The sequence below is a fragment of the Piliocolobus tephrosceles genome, chromosome 6 (genome assembly GCF_002776525.5).
Source record: "Piliocolobus tephrosceles isolate RC106 chromosome 6, ASM277652v3, whole genome shotgun sequence".
In the NCBI taxonomy this organism is placed as follows: domain Eukaryota; kingdom Metazoa; phylum Chordata; class Mammalia; order Primates; family Cercopithecidae; genus Piliocolobus; species Piliocolobus tephrosceles.
The window spans coordinates 94,867,956-94,888,618 of NC_045439.1; the positions used below are offsets into that span (position 1 = coordinate 94,867,956).

At 40.5% G+C, this 20,663-nt stretch overlaps 1 protein-coding gene across 4 annotated transcripts in view; it reads right to left on the bottom strand.

Annotated features, from left to right (window-relative positions):
* Positions 1-20,663, bottom strand: part of PDE8A (phosphodiesterase 8A) — a 162,076-nt gene that overhangs the window by 139,940 nt on the left and 1,473 nt on the right. The window lies entirely within an intron of this gene.

Sequence of the window (20,663 nt, forward strand, 5' to 3'; positions counted from 1 at the left end):
TCTTTTCCCTTTTGGGAGCTTGTCCATATAGACAAGCATGGCAACCTTGGCAACTGTATGTTGAAGATAAAAAAGCCACAAATGGAAGGAGCCTTAGTCCCTGAATCACTGCTTTGAGAAGAGTCTTCCACTCTTCTCTAAGGACAAGATAGTTGTCTTTAGGGTAAAATGAGAAGCGATAAGCAATGCAGGGTAATTAAATATCTCTTAGGCAGGCTACACAAGTAAGGGAGAAGGTCGACTGGGAAGCCATTTCTATGTCAAACCTTGTTGAAATTTTCCTACAAACTACCTATTCTTCTCTTAGCAAACAGAAAAAGCGGAAAAGTTCTCTGACAATTCAGAATACAAACTGTCTCAGAGTCAGATTAGGAATAAAAACTATCATTACATATAAAAGTAGTATTAATTCTCACGCTGAAAAGCGTTTCAGGGCCTGGGCTGAACTCCAGTGCAGGGACAGCTATTGTTCTGGTCAGTACCCTTGCCTCCTCTGAGGGGTACTCCCCCCTCATTCCAATTATCTTGTTCTGTGAAAGCTGTTGCCCATTGCAGAGGTTGTCTACTGGTTGTTGGAGTGGGCAGGTGTTTCCAAGCCAGGCCCATCTTGGTTTTTCCCTAGGATTTTCAAATCGGAATTAAGGGAAGAAGCTCTCTATTGATGAAGCTATAAAATGTGAGGCCAGGAGCTATTGATGGACATTGTTTCCTGTTGAACAGCAAAAAGCAGCCCAAGGAAACAAAGATGGCACCAATGACAGAGAAAGATGGAAAAAGAGTCCTGGTTTCATTTGTACCAGAGGCCAGCATACCCATGTCCTTCCCTTGGTCTGGTTATGTAAGCCAGATTATACTGATCCACGAATTCTACTTCTGGCTTCAGCTAGTTTAGACTGGATAATGTCACTTACAGTCAAAAGAAACCTGACCAATATAATCACGAAACTTGTCTTGATCAAAAAACAAAACAAAACAAAAAAACAAAAACAAAAAAAGCATGACATCTCACTAAATTCAAAAAAGTAAAATGAAAAATATGGAAATATCAAAGTATAGTTGTGATATAAGAAATACATATTTTGGTCTTCTTCCAAAATTCCTCGCTCATAGCTTACCTTTTGTTAAAATACTTAGTCTTTTGTCCTGAAACAGCTCTGGAGCAGCTCCAGGCCAATAAAGGTGAAAGAAGTGACTTCTGTTATTCATAACAAGCTCATTCCACAACACCGGAGTTTATGCTAATGAGGTAATTTGTGGAAAGCCCCTAGATAACCACAAGATGGAATGCTGGTTACCATAGGAAGCAACCATAGGATTAAAGGGCTGGGATTTTCAGCATACCTCCCTCACTTCCCCCAGGAAAAATGAGAGGAAATGGGGATCGCTTCTCCGCTTTTTGGCTAAGATCAAGTGGAGAGGAAATGGGTTGAAAGTTGAGCTAATAACCAATGACTGGTGATTTAATCAACCATGCCTATGTAATGAAGCCTCCATAAAAATCCAAAAGGATGTGCTCAGGGACCATCCACGTTGGTGAACCAGAACACATCCACATGCCAGAGGGTGGTGCACCCAACTCTACAGGGACTGAAGCTCCCGTGCTTGGGACTCTCTAGACCTAAACCTGTGTATCACCTCTTTGTTCATTTGTATCCTTTAATAAATATATCCTTCCTAATAAACTGGTAATCTAGTAAGTAAACTGTGAGCCAGTCTAGCAAATCATCAATCCCAAGAGGGTGGTCATGAGAACTTCCAATTCGTAACCAAGTCGGACAACTGGGGGCAACCTAAAGATCTACTACTTTCGCTTGGCATCTGAAGGGGGGCAGCCTCATGGGACCAAGTCCTTAACCCGGAGGGTCTACACTAATTCCAGTCAGAATTGAATTGAACTTTAGGGCACCCAAGCTGGTGTCCACAAACTGAAAAGCTGCTTTACGTGTGTGGGAGTTTTTTAGGAGGTCAATGCAGGAGGATCACTTGAGGCCAGGAGTTCAAGACCAGCATGGGCAACATAGCGAGACCCCCCCCCATCTCTACAAAAAAAAGAAAAAAAAGGTAGAAGTTTGAAAAGGTGAATCTTTAAGGTAACCTCAAGCCCCATGGATTGTCACAGGATTAATTTAGTTCACACACAAAGTACTTAGAACAGTGCCTGGTATGCAGTAAACAGTTAATACATTATAGCTTTATTGTTATACCAGTCTTAGTTGATTTCCAGGTTAGTGACCCATGATTTTATAAGGTGTCACAGCTAGAAACGTGTCAAGCTAATCACAGAAAGTGTGTTTGTGCCACACACTCACACTGTGATCTCATAATCCAACACTCAGCAGTGCACCATCAAATCCAGAAGATCTTTGATTTGTAATGACAACGTCTTCAGGTGCCCAATAAGGTGAAGCCACTTCAACAACCTCAGACCCCTCCTGGAGTTCAACAAGGATACCCAGTATCAGCCGCCATGCTCTTCCAGTCCCTAGGATATCCATCCATTCTCTGCAACCTTCTTCCACTCTCTGGGTCCTCGAGGCCATAGTGAAACAGTCAGGAGGGAAAAACTGTCCTACAGCAGACCATAGGAACCTCTCCAACCTCTGAGCATGCATGACCTTGACAGTTGGAACCCTTTATCCTATCTTAGTCTTTTTGTTTTTGTAGTGGAATATTGCAAATACAAAACAAGGGGGCATTTTTTCTAGACATAAAGTCTTTTAACAGTTACCTACTTCCTTCTTAGTGCTCTTCCTTCGAGGTTTTTGTTGTTGTTGTTGTTAATTACACTGAATAAATTGGAAAGAAATTCTCGCGGAGCATTGGCAAGGAAACTGCACCGTCAAAAGTCCAGAGGTTATCAAGTCCCTGGAAATGTGAGTACTCAAGGCATTCAGTGTGTGAAGCACAGCAAGAAGCTGGAGAGGCGGCAGGAACCCATCAGGCTGGGCTTTACACACCAAAGGAGTCTGAATTTGGCAACTGGGAGTCACAGGGGGTGTTAGGAGAATAGAACAATCATATCTGCATTTGCTCACTCTGCTCCTTTTCTGAACCTCTGCTTGCAGGGTACAGATCTCCTAGACTTCTGCATGTGGGTTCTGGTTATCTGGGAATTCGAAAAATGAGGTCTGAAAACAAGTTTTTCAGAAGAATGGATAAGGTGGGATAAAAATTCCAGAAAATTTCCTCATGAGGAAGAAAAACAAGGCAGATTATTTTAGCTACCTGGCTCTACAGTGGTAGAGAAAGCTAAGAAGGGTGAGGGCCAGAGCAAAGCCCTCACTGCCATCATTTAGAAACCACTGACTCCAAATGGACCTGGTAGGGAGGAGCCAGGGCCCAGTTCACATGCCATGCATGCTTGAAGGTCTTTCCAGAGCCTAGTTATGGGACAGGTACACTTCTCTGATTAGCTAGGGTCTACACACTGGAAGAACAAGGCCAGTTCATAATAACCCTGACCAGAGACCACCTCCAGCCAGTCTACATTATTTTACTACAGCAGAAAGTGAGCACAGTAAGAAAAGCTAGCCCTATAAACAACTGAACCTAAACCAAAACCATGTGATTACCCAAGAGATTCAGTGGGATCTGAAGCTGTCCTACATTGCAGAAACATTCTTGGTCTTACAAGACAAACACAGCTTTTGGCACTGAAAACTGTTTTTTGGTTTACAGGGCAGAAAACCAGTGCACCCCTGTTTATTTTTCCATTATCAGTATATTCAGCAGCACTGAAAGGATTATAACAGAGCTTCCTTCTCCAGTGGCCCACTGGTGAGAAAACAAAACTCTGGTTAATAGGCAAAGAAAAACAAGTCTGTCACTTCTAAGCTGCATTAACAGATTAGAAGGTATCTTCCCATACCTTCTCTCATGTCCACATTTTATATACAAGGAACTGTGGCTCACAGACAAGTTATTCAATTTGCTCCAGCTCACACAGCTAAATAAGTACCAAAACCAAAGAGAAAGCCCAGAATTTGAACCCAAGTTTTCAGATTTCAATTCCCCTGCTCTTTTTAACTGTATTGCAGCAACAATATGTTTACATTTCTATACAGGTTTTATAAAATCAAGGGGGCAGTGGAAACACACACACAATTAGAGGTAAAGTTGTTGTCTTGTGAGCTTATCATTTTAAAAGGGAGGCCAGCCAGGTGTGGTAGCTCATGCCTATAATCCCAGCACTTTGGGAGGCCAAGGCAGGTGAATCACAAGGTCAAGAGATGGAGACCACCCGGCTAACATGGTGAAACCCCATCTCTACTAAAAATACAAAAAATTAGCTGGGTGTACTGGTGCCCACCTGTAGTCCTAGCTACTCAGGAGGCTAAGGAAGGAGAATCGCTTGAACCCGGGAGGCGAAGGTTGCAGTGAGCCAAGATTGTACCGCTGAACTCCAGCCTGGCGACAGAGCAAGACTCCGTCTCAAAAACAACAACAACAACAACAACAACAAAAGGGAGGCCACATCTTATTCATCATCACATTACCAGCAAGTGTCTAGTGCAGTTCCTAGCCCATGGTAAGCACCAAAGGTTTGCTGAACGAATGAGGGAATATTTTATTTTTCAATAAAGAATATGGGCTGGGCACGGCGGCTCACGCCTATAATCCCAGCACATTGGGAAGCCAAGACAGGCAGATCACCTGAGGTCAGGAGTTCAAGGACCAGCCTGGCCAACATGGTGAAACCCCATCTCTACTAAAAATACCAAAATTAGCTAGGTGTGGTGGGTGGTACCTGTAATCCCAGCTGCTTGGGAGGCTGAGGCAGGAAAATTGACTGAACCCAGGAGGCAGAGGTTGCAGTGAGCCAAGATTGTGCCACTGAACTCCAGCCTGGGTGACAGAGCGAGATTCTGTCTTTAAAAAAAAAGAAAAGAAAAGAATGTGACCTATCAGGAAAATTTACCAAACTGGAGTTCTCTGTGTAGATGGGAGAACTGACAAGAGAATATCTACAATGGAGTTCAAGAAGTCAGACTAGAAAACCACTAAAACAATTTCTAACTCACTGTCTCTGAAAACTAATCTCATTAGAGATTAGTGTCTAATGGAAGAACTAATTTTTAGCAATATTGAAAATAAGTGTATGTTTGCCCATATAGTCAACTATCAATTATCTCCATAGAGGTGTTCTGTGCCTTTTGAAAATACTGCTGGCCCACAGGGTATTATCCCTGCCTGCCTTCTTCATCCCAAGGAAAGCCTTTATTATAATTCACCTCATGGGAAATTTTTGGCTTTTTAAACCCTATTTCTTAATTCTAGAATAACAAAAAGACAGGGCATAATGATTTAGGGAGAAAAAAGGAACAAGACCTCCTGTTTTTACCTAAAAATGTTAGGGTAGTAAAGGAAGCTGATCAAAAATACAGTTAATGACTACGTATCAATAAATACTGTAGGTTTCACTGCATGCCAACTCTAACCCCAAGTGTATGAGTTACAAACTAAGATGAAAAAACAGGTATCTGTACATGCATTCAAAATAAAAACAGAGCCATTTTGCAATAATCTAGCAACTCCTCTAATGACATCCAAGTTTAGAAATTCCAGGTGTTCAACTTCTTTATTGCTTCTGATACAGTAAAGCCTGCTGGACAAGGGTACACTTTGCAAACCTGAATTAGAAAAGCATGCAGAGTCTGAGGCCAGGCCATCTTAGTGAAATGACCAAAGGGAGTGAAGTAACTCTGGTTCACTTCCCATGAATATAAAAGGTGTCATGGGATAAAGGACAAGAGTTAGCTTGGGGTTCTTGTCCCAGCTTCACCGGTATTTGCAGTGTGATCTTGCACCTGTCTCCCAACTGCCTTAGGGTTTCGATTTCCTCTATAAATTGAGAAAGTAAGTTGGATATGGTAAAGTCAAAGGTCCCACTAAGGAATCAATTCTTAAGAAAATGGAAGATTTCAATAAGTAAATATAACTTATCTAAAGCCAAGTTTATATATAAAAATTTTTTAATTTAGGGCGTTTTCAGTATAGACTACTCTAAAATGTTTTAAAACCTGAAATCAAGACTTAAAAGTAGATTCTAAGAATAAATCCAAGTCTTTGTGCACAAAGGCTTATAAAATTATACCCATCTTAAACCTGTTGTAAGAAGATATACATGGCCGGGCGCAGTGACTCACGCCTGTAATCCCAGCACTTTGGGAGGCCGAGGCGGGCGGATTACCTGAGGTTGGAAGTTCGAGACCAGCCTGACCAACATGGAGAAACCCCGTCTCTACTAAAAATACAAAAAAATTAGCCTGGCATGGTGGCATGCGCCTGTAATCCCAGCTACTCGGAAGGCTGAGGCAGGAGAATCACTTGAACCTGGGAGGCGGAGATTGTGGTGAACCAAGATCATGCCATTGCACTCCGGCCTAGGCAACAAGAGCAAAATTCCGTCTCAAAAAAAAAAAAAAAGATGTACATGGCAGCATTAGTACCATCATATAAATGTTCTGAAGAAATTAATAACATGGGAAAATGGCTGCAATTTGTCATTACATTTAAAAATCAAGGCTGGGTGCGGCGGCTCACACCTGTAATCCCAGCACTTTGGGAGGCCAAAGTGGGTGGATTGCTTGAGCTCAGGAGTTCAAGGCCAGCCTGGACAACATGGCAAGACCCCATCTCTACAAAAAAATACAAAAAATTAGCCAGGCATGGTGGTGCACGACTGTAGTCCCAGCTACTTAGGAAGCTAAGGTGGGAGGATCGATTGAGCCAAGGAGACAGAGGTTGCAGTAAGCCAAGATCACACCACTGCATTCCAGCCTGGGTGACAGAGTGAGACCCTGTCTCAAAAAGAAAAAAAATTACAATGGAAAAAAGCTTATAGAATAACTATGTGAAGAAAGACAATACTTATGTACAGCTATACAGTATGTTCATGTTTTAAGCTAAGTATTACTTTAAAAGTGTCAAAAAGTTAAAAAAAAAACTTTATAAAGTAAAAAAGTTACAGTAAGTTGAGATTACTGAAGAAATAAAAATGTTTAAAACAAATTTAGTGTAGCCTAAGTGTACAGTGTTGATCAGGTCTACGGTAGTACACAGTAATATCCTAGGCCTTCACATTCACTCACCACTCATTCACTGACTCACTCAGAGCAGCTTGCAGTCCTGTTAGCCCCATTCATGGTAAGTGTCTTCTATAAGTGTACCACCTTTTTTTTTTTTTTTGAGACAGTCTCGCTCTGTTGTCCAGGAGGGACTGTAGTGGCGCGATCTCAGCTCACTGCAATCTCTGCCTCCTGAGTTCAAGCGACTTTCCTGCCTCAGCCTCCTGAGTAGCTGGGATTACAGGCGTACGCCACCATACCCGGCTAATTTTTATATTTTTAAGTAGGGATGGGGGTCTCACCATGTTGGCAAGGCTGGTCTTGAACTTCTGACCTCAAGTGATTCGCCCACCTCAGCCTCCCAAAGTGCTGGGATTACAGGCCTGAGTCACCATGCCCAGCCCATTTCTTATCTTTTATACTGTATTGTTATTATACTTTTTCTATGTTTAGATACACAAATACCTGCCAAGCAAGGTAGCTCACGCCTATAATCTCAGCATTTTGAGAGGCTAAGGCAGGAGGATCCTCTGAGCCCAGGAGTTCAAGACCACTTGGACAACATGGGGAGATCCTGTCTCTTTTTTAAAAAATTTAAAAATCAGCCAGGCATGGTGGCATACATCTATAGACCCAGCTACTCAGGAGGCTAAGGTGGGAGGATCACTTGAGCACAAAAGTTTGAGGCTGCAGTGAGGCTGCCACTGCACTCCAGCCTAGGCAACAGAGCAAGACCCTAGTTCTAAAAATCATTAAATTAAAAAAAAAAAAAAGTTTAAACATTATCTAAAAAAAATAAAAAGGTACTTGGGGAAAAAAATTTGCAATGTACATGAGGTCAAAATTTAACATTCACACTTATTAAAAAGTTCTTGTAAGTAATAATTTAACCTCTAAAACCTAAATAGAGATATAGGCAACAGACACGAAAAATTCACAGAAGAGGAAATTCAAATGTCCAAAACATACTTGGGAGAAATAAAGAGTAACAAGTAATAAATGAAATAAATTCAAACTAAAATACCAATAAAATACCACCTCTCACAGTCAGATTGTTGAAAGCATCACAAAGCGCTCTCACATGCTCCTTATGAAATAAAAATCTGACCACAAGGCAGGGTAAAGTAGTGCATGCCCCCTCAGGGATTTTTTCATTACAAAATTTCATCCCATTTTCCTGGAGGGCAATTTAACAATATTTATTGTGAGCTTTTAAAAGTTAATCGTGTAATATTATGAACTACTGAGACATGAAACATAGATGAATCCCAAAAACATAATGCTGAGGGAAAGAAGTCTTATATAAGAGTACATACACTGGGCGTGGTGGCTTACACCTGCAATCCCAACACTTTGGGAAGCTGAGGCAGGAGGACTGCTTGAGCCCAGGAGTTTGAGACCAGCCTGAGCAACACAGTGAGACCCTGTCTCTACAAAAATATTTTTTTAATTAGCCAGGCGTGGTGGTGCGTACCTATAGTCCCAGCTACTCAGGAAGTTGAGGTGGGAGGAGGATCACTTGAGCCAGGGAAGTCAAGGATGCAGTTAACTATGACCACAGCACTGCACTCCAGTCTAGGCAACAAAAGGAGACCCTGCCTCAAAAAAAAAAAGGTACATACTGTATAACTCCACTTATATTAAAATTAGAACAGGCAAAACTAATCTATGGTAAGAAAAAAATCAGAAGCATGGTTGGGAGATTGTCCAGTAAAGAGCATGATGAAACTTTCTGGAATGAAAATAATGTTCTATAACTTCATAGAGGTTTGGATTACACAGATATATGTATGCACTTGTCAAAACTCAGCAAATACACACTAAATATTTGTGCATTTCATTGTGTGTAAATGTTGCCTCAAAAGGAAAAAACCTAAACAAATATCAAATTCATGCTGAAATATTTAAGGGGAAGTATAAGATACTAACATTTGCAATTACTTTTTTTTTTTTTTTTTTTTGAAACAGAGTTTCCCTCTTGTTGCCCAGGCTGGAGTGCAATGGTGTGATCTCAGCTTACTGCAACCTCCGCCTCCCGGGTTCAAGCGATTCTCCTGCCTCAGCCTCTAGTAGCTGGGATTACAGGCACCTGCCACCACGCCCAGCTAATTTTTTGTATTTTTAGTAGAGACAGGGTTTCACCATGTTGGCCAGGTCTTGAACTCCTGACCTCAGGTGATCCACCCTCCTCAGTCTCCCAAAGTGCTGGGATTACAGGCATGAGCCACCGTGCCCATCCTCATTTGTAGTTACTTTAAAATATATCAAAGAAAAAGGAGAATGATAGGTAGAAGAACGGATACATGGATATATGTGATAAAGCAAGTACAGTAAAATGCTAATGTAAAATACAGGCATTGGGTATACAGGGGTACCCTGTGAAAAATTCTTCAAGACTGCTGTATTTTCAGATTTTTCATAAAATGTTAAAAATACTGAAAAACAGTGAACAGCCACAAGGCAGCCTTCTGGAAAGCTGGAAATGTTGTCTTGATTTGGGTGGTGATTACATGGGAGCATGAGGAAAATTCATCAAGCTGTACACTTAGGGATTTTGTATACCTTGGCTGATTGCATTTCTAACTCAATAAAAAGTGTTTTTAATAAACAGCAATCAGAATAGGACTTTAAAGTGAGTATAATTAATATCCTCAAAGAGATAAGGGAGTATGCTGCAACCATAAAACATGAATAAGCAGTTATGAAAAAAGAGCAAACCATAGATTGAAGACAAAAACTCAAATTTTAAAACTCAGTGGGCTAAAGAGCTGAGTAGACCTTGAGGAATGAATTCATGACTTAAAATATTGAGCTACAAAATCCATCCGGAAGATAGCACAGAGAGGGGAAGTAAAAGAAAAGTGAAGAGTCATGGAGAACAGATTAAGATGCGTCTCAATCTATCTTTTGGAGGGAGCTGCAGAAGAGAAAATGAGAAAATTTAAGGGAACAGCATTTAAATAAATAATAGTTAAATGTTTCCTAGAACTAAAAAACAAAACTGCTTTAAAAATATTTTTGTTTTTTTGCTTTTTAAGAGACAACATCTTACTCTGTCACCCAGGTTGGAGTGCAGTGGCACAATCATAGCTCACTGCAACCCCAAACTCCCAGCCTTAAGCAATCCTCCAGCCTCAGTCTCCTAAGTAGCTGGGATTACAGGTATCCACCACCATGCCCAGCTAATTTATTTATTCTTTTTTTTTTTTTTAATAGAGAATAGGGGTCTTACTATGTTTCCCAAGCTGGTCTCAAACTCCTGGTCTCAAGTGATTCTCCCATCTTGTCCTCCCAAAAGTGCTGGGATTTACAGGCATGAGTCACTACACCCAGCCCAAAAAAGTTCTTAATTACAGTTATTTAAAGCAATCTACATGGATGGAAGGAAACACACCACTATTTTATGAGGCATGATCTCCTGACTGTGCAATTTAAGTGACTGTACAATTTAAGTGATCCTTGTTGGAGATGGAGTCTCGCTCTGTCACCCAGGCGGGACTGCAGTGGTGCAATTTCGGCTCACTGAGAACTCCGCCTCCTGGGTTCATGCCATTCTCCTGCCTCAGCCTCCCAAGTAGCTGGGACTACAGGCACCTGCCACCACACCCGGCTAATTTTTTGTATTTTTAGAAGAGACAGAGTTTCACCATGTTATCCAGGATGGTCTCAATCTGCTGACCTTGTGATCCGCCTGTTATCCAGGATGGTCTTGATCTGCTGACCTTGTGATCCGCCTGCCTCGGCATCCCAAAGTGCTGGAATTACAGGCATGAGCCACCACACCCAGCCGATCTTTGTTCTTTTCTGTATGTTTCAAGTTTTCTACAATGAATATGACTTTGACAATCAGGAAAAGTAAAAGTTTATTTTTATAAGATGAACTCAGAACCAAAAGACAAGAAAGGTTTTCTTAAAAACTCCCTAACTTCACTTTCCTCTGACTTCTCCCTTATGCTATTACAGTGAACCTGTTTCTGTTAAGTGGTCAGCATAAACTTGAACAAGTCACTCAATCTCTGAATTTCTGCTTCTTTAGGCCTTAAACAGGGAAAATAAAATCCCTCCTTTCCACCTCCCCATGGTTTGGGGAACATCAAATGAGATGAGGTACAAAAATAGCATTTGGTAAACCATAAAGCACTGTACAAATTGTGGCATGTTATCACAGTCCTTCTAAGCTGGTAAACCCCAACCTCTGAGTCACCCTCCACTCTCCACCCCTTCACTCACCAAATCCAATCTGTCACTAGTCAGTTTTTCCTTCCCTCATTCCCTCCTCTTCCAAACCACTGCACTAAGTTAGTCATACCTGGTCATACCTTGTGCCTGAACCACTGCAATAGGTCGTGGATAGTGCCCTACCTCTAGCTTTCCCTCACCCCACCTATTGCAATTTTTGCCTGAAACCTAATCTTCATGAAATATGTTTATCCTTTGACTACCCTGCTGAAAATGAAATGCCTTTGAGAGTTCTCTAATGTTTATAGGATGGACTTCAAACTCCTCTACCCGGCTTTTAGACCTCCCCTCCTATCCCTGGTCAGCCTCCTCATAATTGGAACATGCACCCAACCCCTGTACCCTTCCTTCCCCTTATCCAGAGATATATTTTCCACTTATCCACATCCTCCCAGTCTTTTAAAGTCCACGTCAAACCTCTCCCTCCTTTCCTCTTTCTGTATCTAATGACCAATCCAGACCAAGCTCCTACCTCCACAATCCATCCCCCAAGGTGCCATCATCACTTCCAGGTGACCTACCCCACCTTTCCAGAAAGGACTAATTGTTCCCTGAGAGCAGGGCCTGTTATCCTCTTACAGCCTCTATATTAGGCACTCAAATTAACATGTTAAACATTTAAGTCCTTAAAATAAACTTTATTTGCCTGAACTGATTTTATGGTAACTTTTAACACCTATGTGTGTATTACTATATATTGTTTAGCTTTTTTTGGTTAGAGATGGGGTCTTGCTATGTTGTCCAGGCTGATCTCAAACTCTTGGCCTCAAGTAATCCTCCTGCCTCGGCCTCCCAAAGTGCTGAGATTACAGGTGTGAGCCACCACTCCCAGCCTATCAATCTTTAAAGAAAAAGAATCATACCTTATAAATTTGTTGATGGCTTCTTCTCTCCACATTAAGTTTTTGAGATTTATGAAAGTTAATATCTGCAGCTGTAATCCATTCATTTTTCACAGCTGTGAAGTATTCCTTTCTTTGAACATACCACAACTTGTTTACCATTATGTTGTTAATGGACATTTGAGTTTTACAGGAAAGTTTGCAATTAAAACTAATGCTGCTCTGAAAATTCTTGTACATGTTTCCAGTAAAGATACCTAAGAGTTTCTAGGAGAGAAGCTGCTATGTCACAGGGTCACCTGTTCAACTCTACCTGGCAATGACAATGGGTTTCCCTAGTAGATGAACTAATTTACAGCTCTACCTAACGTTGAGCAGTTCCTCAAAATACTGCCAATCTGATGAGTATAAAATGTTATTTCACTGTGAGTTTAATTTGCATTTCCCCAATGAGGTTGGAAATCTTTTCATATGTTATTAGCTATTTGGTTTCCTCTTAGTGCTGTGCCTGTTCCAACCTTTTCCAATTTTTCAACTGGGCTGTTGTTTTCTTATTACGTTTAGGACCTCTCTGAGTACTAATCCTTTATTGGTACTATGCATTGCAAATGTCTTCTTCCAGTCTGCAGCTTTCCTTTTCGCTCTTGTGATGAGAAGGTCTTTATTTTAACATAGTTGGATTTATCAACCATCTCCTTTATGGAAATGCCTTGTGTAACTTGCTTAATCAGTCCTTCCCTACCCAGAGGTCATGATGATATTTATATTTCCTTTTAATAAAAAAGTATTAAAATAAAAACTTTAAAAAGACAATACAGTAAATGAACAATAAGCACATGAAAAAAAGTACTCAAAATCATCAACCATCAAGGAAATACAAATGAAAACCACAATGAGATATCACTACACACCCACCAGAATGGCTAAAATTAAAATACTGATTAACACCAAATGATGGGAAGGATGTAGAGCAACTGAACTTTTATCATACATTGTTGGCATGAGTGTAATATTGAATAACTATTTTGGGAAAAAGTCAAGCAGTTTCTTAAAAAGCTACACTTATACCTATCCTATGACCTAGCAATTTCACTTCGTGGTATTTAACCAAGAGGAATGAAAGCATATATCCACAAAATAACATATGCTAGAATATTCATAGTAGCTTTAGTCATAATAGCCAAAAATTAGAAATGGCCCTAGTATCCATCAGCAAAAGAATGAATAAGTGAACTGTGCTTTATTCATGTAACAGACTAATTAGAAAAAAGAACAAACTACTGACTCATGCAGCATAGAAGAATCTCAAAAACATTATGCTGAGTGAAATAAGCCTTATAAAAAAAAGAATAATCTATACTGTAAGGTTCTATTTACATGAAATCTAGAACAGGCAAAAATAATTTATAATGGAAAAAATTCAGAACAGTGGTTGCTGGTGGCTGGGGGTAAGAACGGAGAGGGAGCACAATAGAACTTTTGGGGGTGATTATAATATTGTGTAATTCTGTATCTTGATAGAGATTTGTAGTACATAGGCATATACATTTGTCACATCTCACGAATGGTACATATAAAATTTACACATTATACTTTATGGCATTTCACATTTAAAAAAGTAAACTTTGAATTTATTTAATTTTGAATTAATTTTTTCTTTTGAGATGAGGTCTTGCTATATTGCCCAGGCTGGTCTCGAACACCTGGGCTCAAGCAATCCTTCTGCCTCAGCTCCTGAGTAGATGGGACTACAGATGTGTGCTACCATGCCCAAAATTCAAATTTTAAGTTCTAGTACTTGATATACACACTGAAATATTTAGGGGTTGAGTATACTGATGGGTGGAACTTACTTTGAAATGAATCCAAAAATAAAACGGGTAGATGGATGGATAAAAGAGGATAGATATAAGACAAACATAGAAAAGTGTTAACTGCAGAATCCAGATGGCAGGCATATGAGTGCATAATTCTCTCAACTTTGCTCTATGAAAATTTTCACAAAATATTGGAGAAAAACAAAACTATATTAAAAATGAGAGCTGCATTAAAAAACAGATATATTTGAACCAGCTGCCTTTGAGAAAGGTTCTCATAAGAAAATGATCAATCCTTACAAATGTGACAGTGTCTTGGAGTTTACAAAACACTTTCACGCAGATTATTTTTAGTTATCCTCATCAGAACCCAGGTATTCTAGCTTCATTCTGTACTTGAGAAAACTCAGGATCAGGAGTTGCCAAATACCACATGGCCAAAGTCTGATGGAGCTGGACCCAAAACACACATCTTCTGGCTCCTCCTCCTATAGTCTTTTAACACCTCACTAGGGAGCTGCCATCAACACCAAACCTCTGCAGACAACCTGGGAACTGCTAATGTGCCACTAGCTCTTTGGGTTATCCTATAAGCAGAGTAAGAGGAAGTAAAGCAGCTCCTGTACTCACTAATAGGACATGAAAGGGAGACGGCAGGCAGTGAAAGAGGATGAACAGCAAAGGTGTATTTCCAACCAATACAGAATAAAAGCACTGACAAAGTCCCCCATCCCAAATTATTTGAGGTCACCCTCAAAGTTCTGGGAAATCTGCAACATCCTTCCTGTCTGTGTGGATGGGCAAACTACATATGGTGCCTGTAGCTAAGACATGCAATACAAACTTGTCAAAACAGCTCTCTGACATGATACTCTACCACTCTTTACCAAACAGAGCAGAACAAAAGTAGAACAGAAGGAGGGGACCCAGGAACATTGCTCAACCCTAACTCAGCCAAAATTAGAGGCAAAAGCTTTACTAATCACCCCACAGATTAATCACTGGCTTAAGGGTATTTTAGCTTTCTGTTAAAACACAGAACACACCCCAACAACTTTTGTTAAATCTAAACAAGGCGAGACAGACTCGTGGAACATGAATAAAAGCCCTTTCAGCCTTAGAGACTGGTGTACTTATTCAAATATTTACCGAGTGTGCCAAGCACTTTGGGAACTATAATGAAACTAGGACACAGTACTTGCCCTCAAGCAGCCTATAATCTAGCAGAAGGCTGAAGACAGAAATCCTAGGCTCACAGGGATACAGGAGCAGGTCCCAAGAGCAGAGAAAACAGTGCAAGCCAGCCAAGGGCTCAAGGAAGCTTTCAGCTGGGCCCTGAATAACTCCTGGGAAGATAGGTGCCTGCAGCACTGGTCGGGGAACAGCACTCTAGGCAAAGGGCAATGGAAAGAACCAGCTCCTGGAGAACTCTTGGTAAGGCAGGCTGCCTGAAACATGAGCAGGAGAAAGAGGAAAGGAAAAAAAACTCCCAAGGGATGCCCTCCCAACTCATTTCAGACAGCAGAGGGCAGGTCGGAGGGTATCACAAAATATCTGGCTTCAGGAGTTAACTGGGACAGGGCTGAAGATAACTTCAACTTCCTCAAACTCAGGAACCTAAGGTAGGGCTGTAACCAACTTCCCCAGTAAGTCGAAACTTAACAAAATCCTGATAATGCAGATTCAAGATGCCTGCTTAAAACCCAGTTGACCTGTGAAATCTGCAGCTTAGCAGAAGACGAAAGAATGGGAAACGCAATGAACATAGCTAGTTAACAGAGAGTAACAACCTAGCAGGTGAGAGCCAGGACCAGTGGATTTGAATCCCAGCTTAAATGTATGACCTTGGGCAAATTTCTAACCTCTGGTGTCTTATCTGCTAAAGGGAAATTATACCTGCCACCTCACAGGGTTGAAAGGATTAAATGAGATAACATCTTTAAAGCATCTAACATGGTGCTTGCAACACAGAGGGCATCCAAGAAATGGTGGTTATTACTAATATGAATAGTTTGCACTCTAAGAACTGCAGAATCCATCACCTCCTACTGCCTCAGTGTACTGAGAAACCAGGATGAAGCCACTGAGCTTGGGTAAGACTGAGGGATTACTCATGTCCTAATAAGTACTTCTCCCTCTGTTCTTTTAAAAAATTTTTTTTAAATATTCTGTCCTTTAAGGTTATTCTGAGATGTCTGCCTTACCCTGTGTCCTCACATCATGAACCTTCTCCTATTTAAGAAGCAATCCAAGGCCGGGCGCGATGGCTCAAGCCTATAATCCCAGCACTTTGGGAGGCCGAGGCAGGCAGACCACCTGAGGTCAGGAGTTCAAGACCAGCCTGACCAATATGGAGAAACCCCATCTCACAAAAAAAAAAAAAAAAAAAAAAAAAAAAAAAAAAAGCCGGGCATGGTGATACAAGCCTGTAATCCCAGCTACTTGGGAGGCCAAGGCATGAGAATTGCTTCAACCTGGGAGGCGGAGGTTGCAGTCAGCTGAGATTGCACCACTACACTCCAGCCTGGGCAACAAGAGCAAAAAACTCTGTCTAAAAAAAAAAGGAACTAATCCAAATGGGCAAGCGATCCAAGGGAAAACCAGAGTCATAAGCCACTTCACAGGAAACATTTGTGCCAGAAGGGACCACAGGCCCTATGTAAACCTTGCCTCAGCAACGTGAGGGTCAAAGCTGGTCAGCGACAGGTTTAAGGTGACAGAATAGTGACAATGTCTATCTTAAGAATCACACTTAAAGTTATGGTGGCAATGACAGTAAGTACTAAAACAATATGATATAAATGCAAAGTATTTTATGTATGTAAAAGGAATTCAAGAAAATGAATATAGAAGTATCTTTCTATATACTGAGAGGCACAAGAACACAATGATGAGGGAACTCACAACCCCTGAGCTCTGGAGATAAACTGTAGTCACTTATGGCAGCAGAAAGTTTGGTCTCATTTTTCTCAACTACACTTTCAAAGGGAAACTTTCAGTAATTCCATATAATCTAGCAAGGGTCAAAGACCCCTAGTGGAGGAAAAAAATCAGTCAGGTCACATACAAAGAGAAAATTGCTTTAGTTTTGCCAAATACAAAATTTTGGGTAATCAGTCGGGCACAGTAACCCACATCTGTAATCCCAGCACTTTGGCAGGCTGGGGCTGGGGGAATCACATGAGCCCAGGAGTGTGAGCCTAGCCTGAGTAGCGTAGCAAGATCCCATCTCAACAACAAAAAAAAGTTTAAAAAACCAGCCACGCATGGTGCACACCTGTAGTCCCAGTTATTTGGGAGGCTGAGGTGGGGGGATCACTTGAGCCCAGGAGGTCAAGACTGCAGTGAGCCAAGGTTGTGCCACTGCACTCCAGCCTGGGTAACAAAGCAAGACTCTGTCTTAAAAAAAAAAAAAATTGACTAATCCACTTTGTAAACTAGGAGCGGGCAATAAATTTTATTCCACTGCTTAGTAACATTTAGAAACCACTAAACTTTAGTTGACTAAGATGGCAAGAGTGGCCAGTTTTGTGCAGGAAGGTGGGCTAGTAGAAAAAAGCAAGGAGGAAGATGGAAGTGGGAGGGGAGGTGATGAAAAGTAAGAGAAAAGAGGTTGGAGGAAGCGAATAATAGAAGCAAAGGGAAACAGAAATGGACCAACTGGAGAATGTCTGAGATTCTGAGTGAGTGCTGATAGCAGTAACACTTGATTAGCGGTTGGCATGCAGCTGTACTATTATCTATCACCTTAGCTGCACTAATCCTTACATCTTTTATTTATTTATTTATTTTTGAGACAAGGTTTCTGTCTGTTGCCCAGGCTGGAGTGCCGTGACGCGACCTCGGCTCACAGCAGCCTTGAACTTCTTATTCTTAGCTCAGGTGATCCTCCCACCTCAGCCTCCCAAGTATCTGGGACTAAAGGTGTGTGCAGTGCCATGCCCAGCTAATTTTTTTCTATTTTTTGGTAGAGATGGAGTCTTGAGATGTTGTCCAGGCTGGTAACTCCAGGGCTCTAGCAATCCTTCTGCCTTGGCCTCCCAAAGTGCTGGGACTATAGACATAAGCCACTGTGCCTAGCCTTTTTCATCTTTCTTTAAAGGGAAATCTACTCTGCTCAGCAGGTTACAAATATATTATTCCCTCGTACAGTGCTCTGAAGAGCAATAACCAGAGATTCCCACAAAACCAAATCCAAACTTTATAGCCTCTACTCTAGTTAAAATTGGCTTCTATTTCTACTTACCTGGCCTGGGTGGATTTTCAACTTCTACAGCCTGGTTCACAAAATTACCTAATTCATATGTTTATGGAAGGCCTACTGTGTGCCAGGCCTGGGGGATATAGCAGTGAACAAAACAAACATGATTGCCATCTCACAGAGTTGATTACTGGGGGTGCGACAAGCATCAATCATTAGCAGTGCAGTGGGTGTTTGCAAAAAGGAAGGTGGGGGGTGAGCATAGGGTCTCTAACGCTACATGCAAATCTTTCAAGGGCAACTCAAGTCCTGGCTAGGGAAAGAGGAAATGGGGTAAATCCAAAGACTGGCAAGAAAATATTAAAATGTTACAGTTAAGGTTCACACTGATTAAAAATAAACAAAACTCTAAGTGTTCACAAACTGAACACAGCATTCATTATCTGTAACCACATAAACTTAAACTCCTGAAATGAATAAACATCCAGAGGGTATTTTTAGTAATACTTAAATAAGTTCATACAGACAACACAGCCTAATATATTACAAAATCTAAAGTACCTTTGGAATCATTAAGAAGCAAATTACATTCGTTGAGTTTTACTGATAAGTATATTTCTAGTACTTCGAATATTGGTATCTCACAAAAAGAATCAGGTCTTAACATGTGGCCTGCCTGACATATACCTCAAGAAAAGGGCTCCATAATCAACTAGTTTAGGAAATGCTGCACACTCTAAAAACCACTTGGAGACTCACAGATTACTTTCAGAAATTAGGTTCTCTAATAAGTTCTACATAAAAGAACTCTGCTGAACTTAGTCTGAGCCAGTATAGGCCGCATATCTCTTGTCCCAAATGCTTGAGACCAGATGTGTTTTGGATTTCGGATTTATTTTTTATCTGCATTATATTTACCAGTTCACAGCATCCCTAACCTGAAAATTCGAACTCCAAAATGCTCCAATGAGCACTTCCTTTGAGCATCATGTCAGCACTCAAAATAGACTTTGGAACATTTCTTATTTTCTGATTAGGGATATTCAACCTGTACTTCCCCAAAACTTACTAGACGATGGAACTCTTTTCTCATACTTATTAACAGTTCACATATTGCTCCATGGAACACATGCAGGATACACTTTAACTCAGGGTACATACTGCTTAACCTGAAAATGCAATTAGTTATCAATCTCCCACCCACACTGATAAACTGGTATTTACTAAATACTGTAGGACTATAAAAGCATCCCCCAATGAATTTCTTGTTGAAATTCACTTAGATATGCTGACTTACTGTTTTAAAAAGAAATTTTGTAATGAATTAAATTGCATCTTGAGATGTTAATATAAACAAATTAATTTTGATTTAATTTTGCTAAATTGCTAGCAGTTTACTTTCTCTAAACATGAATTTCCAGGGTATAGTTAATATCTTAATTTAAAAAGATGCATTCTCATAAAGAAAAAATATTAGACTAGAAAAAATGCTGACATTTACCTCTGCTCTCCTATCCGACATGCCTAAATGCAAGTATCTGTAAATGAGGTATCGACATGTACAGTTCATGAATAACAAGTATGGGGCTATTATTTCTGTGATTGTGGTGTTATAATTCATAATCTGACTCCTGCTCTGGAAATACTATTATTCTAAAGTCTATATAGGAGGCTTTATGAAATCAAATTCCAATGACTGAAAATGTTTCATCATTCAGTTAACAATTTTTAAAGAAGTCAGTAAACACTTATTTAGTACCTACTATGTGTATGCCACTGGGTTAGGCACTTCAAGGATGAAAGTATTTTCTGGGACCCCAACACAAGACAATGGTCTACCAATAGGGAAGAATAGCTGAAGTAAGTACTTACAAACTCAGGGACCTAAAGGCACTGCGATAGCTAGCACTAAAGCAAGCTGCTGCTGCACTGGGGAGGCTTACAAGATACCTAGGTGAATTTTAGGACACCCAGCCCACCACAAAAAAAAGCCTGTAAGACACAAGGGCCTCTTACTAAAAGGGCTACTTTGGTAATCTGAAAGTATCACATTAGTCTGCAAAATAACCAATGTTAGATTTGGACTGAAAACTTGAAAGCTGTTAAAGTTTCCATATGCACCTGTGTAACGCTTTTTTAAAGTCAGTTAGGTAGGCTTAACACATAGCTTAACACTGATATTAAGAGCACCTTGAGTTAATAAGTCTAAACCATCAGAGGTTTCTTTAAAGAATCTATAGGAGAAGGAATTCAATTTCTGATAATCAGAACAAAGTTGAATTTTCACTTAGGGTATGGGAATGGTGGGGAAATCACTTCAACTATGTTACGCAACACTGAAAAAGCCTTTTCCTCTTTCATACAGAAAAAGTATCATGACGACTGTTAGAAATGTAAGACAAAGTACATCAAACTATATCCCTCAAACTTGGGATGTTAGCAGTTCTCAGCAAGCAAGGAAAATCAAACAAATTTTGCAAATTACTCTTTCAAAAAC